Source organism: Balaenoptera ricei, chromosome 10 (assembly GCF_028023285.1).
Source record: "Balaenoptera ricei isolate mBalRic1 chromosome 10, mBalRic1.hap2, whole genome shotgun sequence".
Taxonomy (NCBI): domain Eukaryota; kingdom Metazoa; phylum Chordata; class Mammalia; order Artiodactyla; family Balaenopteridae; genus Balaenoptera; species Balaenoptera ricei.
In genome coordinates, this window is record NC_082648.1 from 2,128,043 (window position 1) to 2,141,275 (window position 13,233).

The following is a 13,233-nucleotide window of genomic DNA, read 5'->3' on the forward strand; positions in this document are numbered from 1 at the left end:
GGCTGCGGGCCGGCGCGGGCGCACACGCGCACACGGCAGGCGCCGGGCAGGCGGCGTCTGTCTCCTCCCGCTTGCCGTAGGAGGCTGTGCGGCGCAAACAGTGGGCCGCCGCCTCCGTCGCTGCCTCAGGGGGCCAGTCACGCAGAGCCCGGGGCGCGCCGCCCCGAGGAGCCTGGCGCCGGCGGACAGGTGGGCTTCCCGCCCGGAGGCCCTCGGGCTGCCCGCACGGCCCGGGAGACCCCGCCAGCGGCCTGTCCGCGGTTCGCCTCGGCGGCCGGGGAGGGAGGGAGGGCGGCGCGGACGGCCGTCCCGGTCCTCGCGGGCGGCAGCTGGCCTGGCGTCGGGCTCCCCAGTTTCTGGTACCGAAGCGCAGACGGGTTTCCTTGTCGGAGCCACGCACCGTTAATGTAAGGCCGTAGGTAAGCTATCGCTGCACTAAGAAAGTAAGAGTGATTTGAATCGTGTTTATTCCCGGCTGGCGATTGTTGTATCAGTAACTCTAAACGCCCCTGAGAGCAGTTGAGTCACCGCCAGCGTCCACGCCCTCGTGGCCCCACTGTCACTCTCCCGTCCCTCGTCGGGGTTCTCGTCCCTTCATTCGTCACCTCATCCCCATCCCGCCCAGCGTCCCCCGGCTTGCTTTACAGTCGCCCCCTTCCGTAGGGTCCGCACGCGGCCGCCGCTGTCAGGACCGCTGCGGGGGGACGCTGGGTCCTGCCAAATGAAGCATCCTAAAGTGCTTCATTTTCTCGGGCACCCGACTTCACTCAGGAATAAGCCAGCTTCCTTTGACTGTTTCTCACGATCCTTCTTATCTGACTGCTGATGCGCTCCCCAGCGGTGTGGTGAGATGAAGGGAAAGCAAAGTGGACTCATCTTATCTTTCTGGTTTCCATTCTGCCGGTGTCTACGTGTGTGACCTTGGGAAAATCCCATTACTCCTGGGTCCTGCTTTTCGCAACTGTAAAAGGGGGTGTGAACGAGATGTCTCAGATCTATCCCATCCCTGAAATGTGGGGATCTGAAGAGTGTGAGGTGCTAAGCATTGTTATTCATGCACGGGAGTACTGTCAATATCACAGACTCAGAAACGTTTTTGGTTTCTTTTTTGACATTCCACTGTTCTTTTTTCTTATTTCCTACTCTGCCCCACATATCGTTTTTTAAACCTACACTTAGGATTTTTTTTTTTTTAATTAAAGCTGGCTGAGTGCATGCATTCATTGCCTCTTCTTCCTGGAACCCCATTAAAATGCTAATAAAGGAATGAAAAATGATACAAACCTGTACAAAACAGAAAATGGGAAGGGAGCCACCAAGAGATTTTTTTTTTTTTTCTAATTTTACACACAGAAAGGAGTGAGGTCTGACTAAACAAAATGGAAGAAACCATAATGTGGAATAGGCGTTTGGGGGGGGGGGGGTACTGTAGGTGAAGAAGGAGGCCTACCTGCCAGGAGTGATTTAGAGAAATTGAAATTTGGAGACACTGACAAGACAGAGCAAGAGTGAGAAGCAGGGCTGAAAACAAGGACACTAAATAAAGGTCTCTATGTAGAACAGCAGAACCCTCCCTGTACCTTAGATACAATAGCTAGGCATTTATCCCAGGCTAAGAGTCAAGCTTTTTCATCATCTCTGGGGAGCATTTAATGACTAAGAGTAAAACATTCTTTATTCTGGCACAATAGCCAGTTTCCTACCCACTCACCCTAGAGTGAAGTTGTGCAAGTTGGCAAGACCCTCCCAAGTTCTAAAGATGTGTCATCAGCATCCAACTACTTCATGTTAAATATGAACGGACAACCAGGGACTGTTAGGTGTTTAAGGGAAGTCTCCAACTTGGGGCTGGGGAAGGGAGGGAGAGGATAAGGAGAAAATGTGACCACAGAGGAAAAAGAAACTTCAGAGAACTTAAAAATATGCTCACAAACTTTTATTACAGCTATGAAACAAGGATAATGTACTCAGATAAGTAACAACCCAAGAACAAAAAGTAAGTCTTGAAATTAGAAATAGGAAAATGCCAAAATTATAAATTCACTGGAAGTGTTGAAAGGTAAAGTCCATGCAATTTTAAGGAGAACAGAAGAAATACACAGAGATGGAAATTGCAAGAGAAAATATAAGAAAAATAAAGAGTCAATCCAACAGGACTAATATTACAAGAGAAAGAGAAAAGAGAGTAAATAAAAGATGGAAAATTACCCCAAAAATAATGGAACAAAATTTCCCAGAGCTGAAAATGTCCATTAGTGGAGAGGAAAAACAACTTTGTGAAATGTTAAAATTCTAAAGATAAAGAGAAAATGCTGAATTTCCAAAGGAAAAATGTGACCCATAGGGACCTCCCTGGTGGTCCAGTGGTAAAGAATCTGCCTTCCAATGCAGGGGACGCAGGTTCAATCCCTGGTCAGGGAACTAAGATCCCACATGGTGTGGAGCAACTAAGCCGGTATGCCTCAGCTAGAGCCCACATGCCACAAACTACAGAGCCCACGCGCTCTGGAACCCATGCACCACAACCAGAGAGAGAGAAAACCTGCACACCACAACTAGAGAGAACCCCGCGCACCACAGAAACAAGCCCGCACACCTAAAGGAAAGATCCCGAGTGCCACAACCAAGACCCAACGCAGCCAAAAATAAACAAATAAATAATAAATTTAAAAAAAAAGAAGTGACCCGTAAAAGAGTAAGACTCACACTGCAATTAGAATTCTTACCAGGAACACTAGATGTGAGAAGATAACAATGACCTTCAAGTTTCTGAGGGAAATATTTCTTGAACTTCAAATTCTAAGAATTTTTTTATTAAAAAAAACCTCTATTCCTAGCTGAATTATCATTAAGAGAGCAAAATGAAAACATTTTCAGATATGCAGAGACTCATAAAGTCAAACTCCCACATAGGCTTTTTTTCAAAATTTAAAGATGAGGTAGAAATGAGGTTTCTGACAGCATCACTATCCAGGATTCACTAGATCTAATTCAGTAGTAAAGGGAAGTCCCAAGAGCTAGGCTAGGTTCGGATGGAAGGATAGGAGTTCTGGGAGAGAATTCAACTGAATAATTACTATGATAAAAAGCTTAGAAAATGCTGGTTTCTGGTGTTCAACTTTTAGACCAAACCTGTTAATAAATTATAATCTTGCTGTAGTTAAAGCATAGTTTATGAATTATACCAATGTTGACAACATAAAGGTAAAAATACAGCTGGCAGTTTAAGTTGTGAAACATAGGAAAGGTAGAGGTAAAGGGAAAAGCATTCAAGAGACAATGTGTGTAGTTGGCAGAATAAGAAGCGGTTGCTAATGTGTACTGTTAGAAGTAGGAAAAGTGACCAGTGGAGGAGCAAGGAATTATTAGGCTTACTGAGAGGATAGGAAGACACGAGGTACAGGGTTTATAATTAAGCTAAATCGTCATCAAGAAATAATAGAAGACTTAATATCGTTAAAATAAGCAGTACTCCTCCATTTGTTCTGCACATTCTATGCGATCCTATCAAAAATCCCAGCTGCCTTTTTTTAGTTCTAGAAATTGACAAGCAGATTCTAAAATTCACATGGCAATGCAAGGGACTCAGAGTAGCCAAAAGAATCTTGAAAAAAAAAAAAAGTTAAAACACTCATTCTTCCTGCTTTCAAAACTGACTACAAAACTACAATAGTCAAGATAATGTGTTGTACCAGAATAATGATAGACGTATATATCATGGAAAAGAATTGAGACTTCAGAAATAACCCACACATTTATGGAGAGTTGATTCACTGGGAAAATAATAGTCTTTTCAACAAAGGGTGCTGGGACAGTTGTATAACCACATGCAAAAGAATGAAATTGGACCCCTACCTCACAAACGCAAAAGTTAATTAAAGGAACTTCCCTGGTGGCGCAGTGGTTAAGAATCCATCTGCCAAGGCAGGGGACATGGGTTCAACCCATGGTCCAGGAAGATCCCACATGCCACGGAGCAACTAAGCCCGTGCGCCACAACTATCGAGCCTGCGATCTAGAGCCCACGAGCCACAACTACTGAAGCCCGCGTGCCTAGAGCCTGTGCTCCGCAACAAGAGAAGCCACCGCATTGAGAAGCCCACGCACCGCAAGGAAGAGTACCCCCGCTCACCGCAACTAGAGAAAGCCCACGCGCAACAGTGAAGACCCAACGCAGCCAAAATTAATTAATTAATTAAATTTTTTAAAAATTAATTCAAAATGGATCATAGACCTAAGTATAAATGCTAAAACTATAATACTCTTAGAAAAAAACAGGTGTAAACCTTCATGACCTTGCATTAGGCAATAGTTTCTTAGCTCTGAAGCCAAAACTGTGACAAAATTTTAAAATTGGACTCCATCAAAATCGAATATACAAAACTTTTGTACATTCAGCTTTAAAAAGTATGGTGAAAAAAAAAAAAAAGTATGGTGAGCCTTGAAGACATGATGCCAGATGAAATAACCCAATCACAAAAGGACTATATATTGTATGATTTCATTTATATGAGGTACCTAGAATAGTAAAATTCATAGAGACAGAAAGCAGAAGGGTGGTTGCCAGGGGTTGGGGGAAGGCAGATGGCCATTTGCAAGCCAACCAAACCTGCCAACACCTTGATCTTGGATGTCCAGCCTCCAGAAATGTGTGAAATAAATTTCTGTTGTTTATGCTGACCAGTCTGTGATATTTTGTTACGGCAGCCTCACCAGACTAATACAGATTTTGGTACTGAGAAGTGGGGTACTACTGTAACAAATACCTTAAAAATGTGGAAGGGGCTTTGGAAGTGGGTAATGAGTGGAGGGGAAGATTTTTGAGGTGCATGTTAGGAAAAGCCTAGATTGCCTTGAAGAGAGACTCTTGGTAGAAATGTAAACGTTAAAAGGTGACTGTAGTGAGATCTCAGAAATGAGGAGCATGTTACTGGAAACTGGAGAAAAGGTGACCCTTATTACAAAGTGGCAGAGAACTTGGCCAAACTGTTTCCTAGTGTTCTATGGAAGGTAGAAATTAAAAGTGATAAACTGATATTTAGCTGCAGAGATTTCTAAGCAAAGTGTTGGTGGTGCGGCCTGATTTCTTCTTACTGCTTATAGTATACAGGAGGTGAGAGATAAATTAAAGGAGTTGTTAAGCAAAAAGGAACCAGAACCTAAAGATTTAGAACATTCTTAGCCTATCTGCAATATTGTAACTTGCAAGAAATATATACTGGTGAGCATTTTGTAATACGTTTAAATGTCAAATCACTGTGTTGTACACCTGAAACTAACATGTACATATCATACAATACATCAACTATACTTCAATTAAAAAAAAAGAAATATACATTTGGTAATTCAGATGACCAAAATATATCTCATATTTGGTCTTCATCCAAGGTTCTTGACTCACAGCTCCCAAAACCCTTGGAATTTCCTGAGGGATAAGACCAATGGGAACTTCTCTTGTCATAATGTTTGGTCTCTACTCCTCAGTTCCTGAAATCACTTTCAGAGTCATAAAGGTAAAATGGATGTCTTGTTATTTGTAACAAGCCCCTTTCTACCACAACAGGATTTATGTTAATGAGGTGACTTTTGGAAAGCCCTAAGTATGGGGGCTGGTCAGCAAAGAACCCAACCATGAATACAGGATTGGAACTTTCAGTCCCACCCCCTGACCTCCAGGGAGGGAAGAGAGGCTAGAGGTTGAATCAGTTGCCAATGACCAGTGATTTGATCAATCATGTCTATGTAATGAAGACTCCACAACACTCAAAAGAGCAAGGCTCAGAGAACTTCCGGTTGGTGAACACCTGGATAAGTGGGAAGAATGACACACCAGGAGAGGGTGTGGAAGCTCTGTGCCCTTTCCCCATACCTTGCCCTATGCATCTCTTCCATCTGGCTCTTCCTTTTATAATATACTTTTATAACAAACCAGTCATCCAGTATGTAAAAATGTTTCTCTAAGTTCTATGAGCCACTCTGGGAAGTTAATCAAACCCAAGAAGGGGGTCATAAGAACCTTTGATTTATAGCCATCAGTCAGAAGTACAGTTCACAACCTGGGCTTTCAATTGGCATCCTGAGTTGGGAGAGATTGTTGGAACCTCCAGTTTGTGGCCAGATGGTCAGAAGTACAGGTAACAACCTGGCTTGCACCTGGCATCCTGAGAGGGCAAGAGGGGTGTACAGCAGTCTTGTGGGACTGAGCACTTAACCTGCAGAACCTGATGCTGTCTCTGGGTAGATAGTGTCAAAATTGAGCTGAGATGCAGGACACCCAGCTGGTACCCAGAGACTTGCTCTTTGGTAATGTTGGGAAACCACCCCAACTCCTCACATGTTGGAATTAGGTGTAGAACCCAATTACTATCCATATTACGAAAAAAGAAAAAGTTATGTTCTGGAGAATACATCAAGGGTGTAGCTGGACAGTCATTTGATAAAGAGGTCATGGGTGCAACTCATGGATTTAATCAGTCATCTCATAAGTAACCAGGAATAGAAATAAGATTATACCAGTAGAAACACTGCCAGTTTGGACTAAGGGGCATAGAGGCAACAAAATGGAGAAATACTGTCAGACTTCTGGGAGTCTACAGAACAGGACAATAGAGCTATCTGGCTGCCAATTCACATCACCCTTCAAGAAAAGTGAGAAATGACACCAAAAGTGATTCAGAGATCAACAGGGCTGCTACTCCAGCCATCAGCCCAGAGAGTACAGGTCTGGGGGGCAAGCTGTCTCCTTGGTTTCAGTGGAGCCTGCTACCAACCAGTGCCTCGGGAATAAAGCTGATGCCCAGGGCTGAGGGGGTGGAGCTACCACCCAGGGCCAAGGGGATGAGGTTGCCACCCCAGTGGGCCTGGAGGGCAGAGCATTGAGCCCAAAAGGATTACTCTTGAGCCTTAAAATCTAATGAAATGTGCCTTGCTGGGTTTTGTACTCGCTTTGGACCCATTTCCCTTTCTTCCTGATTTCTGTCTTTTAGAATAGAATATCTCTCTATGCCTGTCTCACCAGTGTATTTTGGAACCACATAACTTGTCTGATGTCACAGGCTCACAGCTGGCAAGGAATTTTGCCTTCAAGTGAATCATATCTCAAGTCTCAACCATACCTGATGATATTCAGGTGAGACTTTGCACTTAGAGTTGATGCTGGAATGGGTTAAGACTTTGGGATGTGGGTGAATGTGTTTACCTGTGAGAAGGACAAGAATTTTGGGTATCCAGAGGGCAGAATGTTTTGGACTGAGCTGCGTTCTCCCAAAATTTATGTGTAGAAGCCCTAACCCACAATGTGACTATATTTGGAGACAGGGCTTTTAAAGAGCTGGTTATGGTTAAATGAGGTCATATACAGTCTGTGTTATTTTGTTATGGCAGCCCTAGTAGACTAATTCAGACACCACCAGGAAAGTGAGAAGACAATACACAGAATGGGAAAAAAATTTGCAACCACATATCTGATATTATATCCAGAATATGTAAATAATTCTTACAACTCAACAATAAAAAGACAACCCATTAAAAAATGGGTACAGGATTTGAATAGATGTTTCTCCAAAGAAGATATATAAATAGCCAATAAGTACATGAAAAGATGCTCAACATCATCAGTCATTAGGGAAATGCAAATCAAAACACAGTGAGAAACCACACCCACTAGGATGGCCATAATCAAAAAGAGTGTAACTGTTAGTGAGGATTTAGAGAAATCAGAACCCTCATACACACCTGGTAGAAATGTAAAATGGTGTAGTCACTTTGTAAAACAGTCTGACAGTTCCTTGAAATGTTAAATATAGAGTTACCATAAGACCCAGCAATTCTACTCCTAGCTATATACCTAAAAGAATTTAAAATATCCACACAAAACCACAAACTTTTGTATATGAATATTATAGCAACATTATTCATAATAGCTGGACAGTGGAAACTAAATCATGAATAAATTCAAAAATAATAATAATTTTTAACAAATTGCTGACCTGCAAGAAAGTAAAGGAATTACCCTCAAAGACTCAGTGGCCTATAAACAGCAAATATTTATTTCTAAGTTAGTTGGGATTTGACAGCTGGAGGGAGGGGCAGTCAGCTGCTGAGCTGTGCTCGAGGTACGAATCAGTTCCACACGTCTCCCATTCAAGGAACCAGACTAAAGGAGCAGTAGTCACCTGGGTTGTATTTTCCTCATGATGGAAAACAAGCATACAAGAGGCTAAGCCACAGAATCACTTGAAGGCTCTGCTCAGGTGTGTCATATGTCCTGTGTGCTCACACTTCATTAACCAAAGCAAGTCACACAGCCAGGTCCAACATAATGGTGCGGGAAAGTATACTCCTTTCATGGAGTAGAGGAAAGGAAGAAAAAAGGGAAGGAAAAAGACATGCCTTTCCCTTTAAGAAAACTTCCTAAAAAATTGTGCACACCACTTCCTTTTATATCCCATGGTAAGAGCTTAGTTCATGGTCATTCCTTGCTGAAGGGCAAATTGGAAATATAGACTTTATTGTGGATGGTCACGTACCCAGTTAAAATTAAGAAGTTATATTACTAAAATAAGGAGAAAATGACTATTGAGAGACAACTATCAATCTGCCACAAACTTCTAAAACAATTAACTGATATTTAAAAACTTAATAGGGACTGCCCTGGTGGCGCAGTGGTTAAGAACCTGCCTGCCAATGTAGGGGACACGGGTTCAAGCCCTGGTCCGGGAAGATCCCACATGCCACAGAGCCACTAAGCCCGTGCGCCACAACTACTGAGCCTGCGTGCCACAACTACTGAAGCCCGCGTGCCTAGAGCCTGTGCTCTGCAGCAAGAGAAGCCACTGCAATGAGAAGCCCGCGCACCGCAACAAAGAGTAGCCCCTGCTCACCGCAACTAGAGAAAACCCATGCGCAGCAATGAAGACCCAATGCAGCCAAAAATAAATAAATGAAATAAATAAATGTATAAACAAATAAAGACAGGGAGGATAGAAAAGGCAGTCTCCTACTTTAAATCTACTTAGAGTCCCTTAAGGAGAATCTAGAGAAAGGAGGTAAGCATCTGTCCATATAATGGGTTCATATAATGGGTGAGGACTTTCCAAACCAATAAGAGACATAAATCTATAGATCAGGAATCACTAAGAACAGGACCAGTAAAAAGAAATCCAATCTAGATACAGTGTAGTGAAACCGAGAACATAAAAGGCAACACATCTTAAAGTCAGTTGCATTAGTTTCCCAGGTCTGCTGTAACAAAGTACCAGAAACTGAATGGCTTAACGTCACAGGAATTTATATAGTCTCACAGTTCTAGAGGCTGGAAGTCCAAACTCCAGGTGTCAGCAGGGCCTTGGTCCCTGTGAAGGAGAGGGGAGAACCCTTCCCTCCCCTCTCTAGTTTCTGGTGATTTGCGGCAGTCCTTGGCATTCCTTAGCTTGCATCTGCAGCGCTTCAGTGCCTGCCTCTCCATCACATGGCATTCCCCTTTTGAGTGTCTGTGTCTCTTTTCCTCTTCTGATAAGGCACCCAGTTATATTGGATTAAGGGCCCACCCTTCTCCAGTAAGGCCTTATCTTAACTAATGGTGTCCACAATGACGCTCTTTCAAAATAAGGTCACGTTCTTAGGCACTGGGGATTAGGGCTTTAACCTATCTTTCTGAGGAATACAATTCAACCCATAACATGAGACAAATAAATATCAGCTTACTTACAAAGGAACAGTAACTGGCTGACAAACTTATGAACACACAAGGGAAGCTGGAAGACAGAATAATCTCTCCAAGTGCTGAGAGACAATAACTGTCATCTCACAATTGTGTACCCAGTAACACTAATTTATAAGATCAAGGACAAAATAAAGACATTTTCAAGTAAACAAAAGCACATGGTTTATTACCAATTGATCTTCATTAAAGGAAAATCTAAATGATACTTCAAAGGAAAATAATCCTGCAGATGAGGATCCAGAGGCATACACAGCTGCAGTCTGTGCCAACAAAAGGGGTACAGGGGGACTTAAAGGGGCCAAAGCTAAAAACAGAATCTGACTACCAAGTGGGAAGCATGTCCGCACTGATAGGAACCCAGGGTTTTTCTTCCCCCTGGGGGTCTCACGATCATTAACCATCTGTGTTAGCAGAAGGCAGTCTTCCAGCTTTCCTTTCAGATGGAGGCAAGGGTAAAAGTTGATAGGAAACTTACATGACTTGGGTGCATTCCTGTGAGTGGGCTATAGCTCAGTCATGCAAAAAGGGGAGGGGTAGGACTGTGGGCCTAAGACGGGGCTGACAAAATGGATTCAGTGCGGTTCAGCCACACAGCGTCACTGGGGACCATGACAAGAGCAGTTTATTCAGGTGGTTGAGTTGAAAGTTTGATTAATTGGTTCAAGAGAGAGTGGGATGGGTGGAAGTACAAGTTGTGAGTATTAGCAATTCTTTAGAGAATTTCTGTTATAAACAGGAGTGGGGAAATATGAGGTCAACATTATGTTCCCCTGTACCTTTCTCCTATTCCCAAATTCCACCTGACGTCATCCACTTCTGGTCACTTCTGGTTTGGGATACTTGTACGTGGAGGCATACTAGCTGGTATAATAGTTTGGGATTCCCCCTTTATTTCCTATTTTATTTGCATAATGAGAAGATAACTAAACTTACATATTAAGTGTTAAGTATCTCTTACAGCATTTTAACTCCAAAATTGCAGAGAGGAGTATGAGAATAGTTTTTTAATCATTATTTCACCATACACAATATTATCTAACTTTACCTCTTATATTTGAAGTCTTTTATACCTGATTAATGTCCATATTTATGTGTAGGTAAAAAATAATTTACCACAGTAAGGTTTATAGTTATAGTTTTATGTCAAATTATATAACCACAAATACTAGAAGGCAGTATAGCAGAGTCTCAGGGGCAAGGGCTCTGGAATCAGACTGCCTGGGTTCATATTCTGGCTTAACCTATCCAGGCCCAATTTCCCTATCTAAACTGGAGATAATAATTGTAAAGGTATTATAAGGATTAAATGGGGAAATACATGTAAAGTGCTTAGACTAGTAAACACTAAGTATATAGTAAGTCCTTGATAAAGTTAACTAGTGTTATTACTAAGCAGTGAATCAACTGTCAGTAAGAGAAGACCTGACTTACAGTGGCTTAAATAAGAAGGGTTTGTTCTGCTCACACAGCAGGCACCCTGATGATAGGTGGCTGCTAAAATTTGCTCATTTCTACAATGCCAGGGCTTGGCCTCACTTCAGTTCCCTTGGACTTTCCCTCATGATTACACCACCACCAATCACCACATTCTCAAAGAAAGGCATTCAAAGGCAGAAAGCAGGAGGCAAGGAAACAGAATTTCTGCCCCTGCGCCTTTCACTTTTTAGGGAGGAAACCACCACTCTGTGTGTTGTGTTGTGTTCTTCAAGATTGTCTTAGTTTGAGAAAGCCCTCTGGCTAAGGAATGGAGGTGCTGCCTTTTGGTGGTCAGGCAGTCCTAAGTGCACTGATGTGGTCCACGTGAGGGGCACGGATGGGCGAGGCACCAGCTTCCTGCTACAGCTGTCTAAAGGGCATCTGATGTGGTACATATATACCTGGAATACTGCTCAGCCATAAAAAAGATTGAAATAATGCCATTTCAGCAACATCAATGGACCGAGAGATTATCATACTAAGTGAAGTAAGTCAGACAGAGAAAGACAAATACTATATGATATCAATTATATGTGGAATCTAAAATATGACACAAATGAATTTATCTACAAAACAGAAACAGGGCTTCCCTGGTGGCGCAGTGGTTAAGAATCTGCCTGCCAATGCAGGGGACATGGGTTCGAGCCCTGGCCCAGGAAGATCCCACATGCTGCAGAGCAACTAAGCCCGTGCGCCACAACTACTGAGCCTGCACTCTAGAGCCCATGAGCCACAACTACTGAGCCCACGAGCCACAACTAATGAAGCCCACATGCCTAGAGCCCGTGCTCTGCAACAAGAGAAGCCACCGCAATGAGAGGCCTGCGCACCACAAGGAAGAGTAGCCCCCGCTCGCTGCAACTAGAGAAAGCCCGTGTGCAGCAACAAAGACCCAACGCAGCCAAAAATTAATTAATTAATTAATTAAAAAAAAAAACAGAAACAGACTCACAGACATAGAGAACAGACTTGTGGTTGTCAAGAGGGAGGGGGTAGGGGGAGGGATGGATTGGGAGTTTGGGATTAGCAGATACACACTACTATATATAAAATAGATAAACAACAAGGTCCAACTGTATAGCACAGGGAACTATATTCAATATCCTATAACAAACCATAATGGAAAAAAAAATTTTTTTTAATAAAGGGCATCTAAAATCTTACACATTCAAGAACACACTTCTAATATCTACCCCCAAATCTGCTCTTCCCACATGTTCCCCATCTCAGTAGGTGGCAACTCCATCCTTCCTGTTACTCAGACCAAATGTTGGAGTCCTCCTTAATTCCTCTGTCTTACACATCACATTCAATTACACTGTAGTTAATTAATCCTGTCAGATCTGCCTTCAGATTCTGTCCAGAATCCAACCGCTTTCATCACCCCTGTCATCACCATGCTGACCCAACCCACCATCGTTTCTTGCCTGTATTATTTCAGTAGTTTCCTGACTGCTCTCCACTTTCTCCCCCACCATCCTTTTAAAAGCCAAATCATAATTATGTCACCTTCTTGCTCAAAACCCTCCAGTCTCACTCAGAGTAAAACCCAGTTTCTTCTCATGGCCTGTAACTCCTCTAAGAGATTTAGTCCTCTCCAACTCTGCCCTTGCCTGCTACTCGCCCTGTAGCTCAGGCTGCCCCAGCTGCACTGACCTACTTGCTGTTCTTCAGTCATGCCAAGCATGCTCCCACCTCAAGACCTGCCCCTTCTGATGGGCACAGTCTTCTGCCACAGAGCTTCCAGGCTTGATTCCTCACTTCCTTCAAGTCCCCGATGTCACCACCCTGAAGCCATCCCTGCCCCTCTCCTTACTCCCTGCCCCCCTCGCTGTTTTAGTTTTCTCCATCTAACATGCTATATATGTGTATTTATATACATGGATGTACTATGCTTCTTTATTTATTTTCTATCTCCCCCACAGAAATGTAAGTTCTGTGAGGGAAGGGACTTTCTTTTTTTCCCTGTTTTACCCCTAGTGCTTGGAACCTAGTAGGCACTTGGGGGAAAAAATGCTGAATGAGTAAATGAA

General features: G+C 43.1%; 1 protein-coding gene across 2 annotated transcripts in view; it reads left to right on the forward strand.

Annotated features, from left to right (window-relative positions):
• Positions 1-228: 228 nt before the first annotated feature.
• The window catches only part of RAD52 (RAD52 homolog, DNA repair protein), a 76,351-nt gene continuing 63,346 nt past the window's right edge, over positions 229-13,233 (forward strand). The window contains exon 1 of one of the 2 annotated variants that reach the window (XM_059935048.1): positions 229-419. The gene's annotated coding sequence lies outside the window, so the exon portion shown is untranslated. The remainder of the gene's footprint in view (positions 420-13,233) is intronic. The other variant, XM_059935041.1, reaches the window with a different exon arrangement.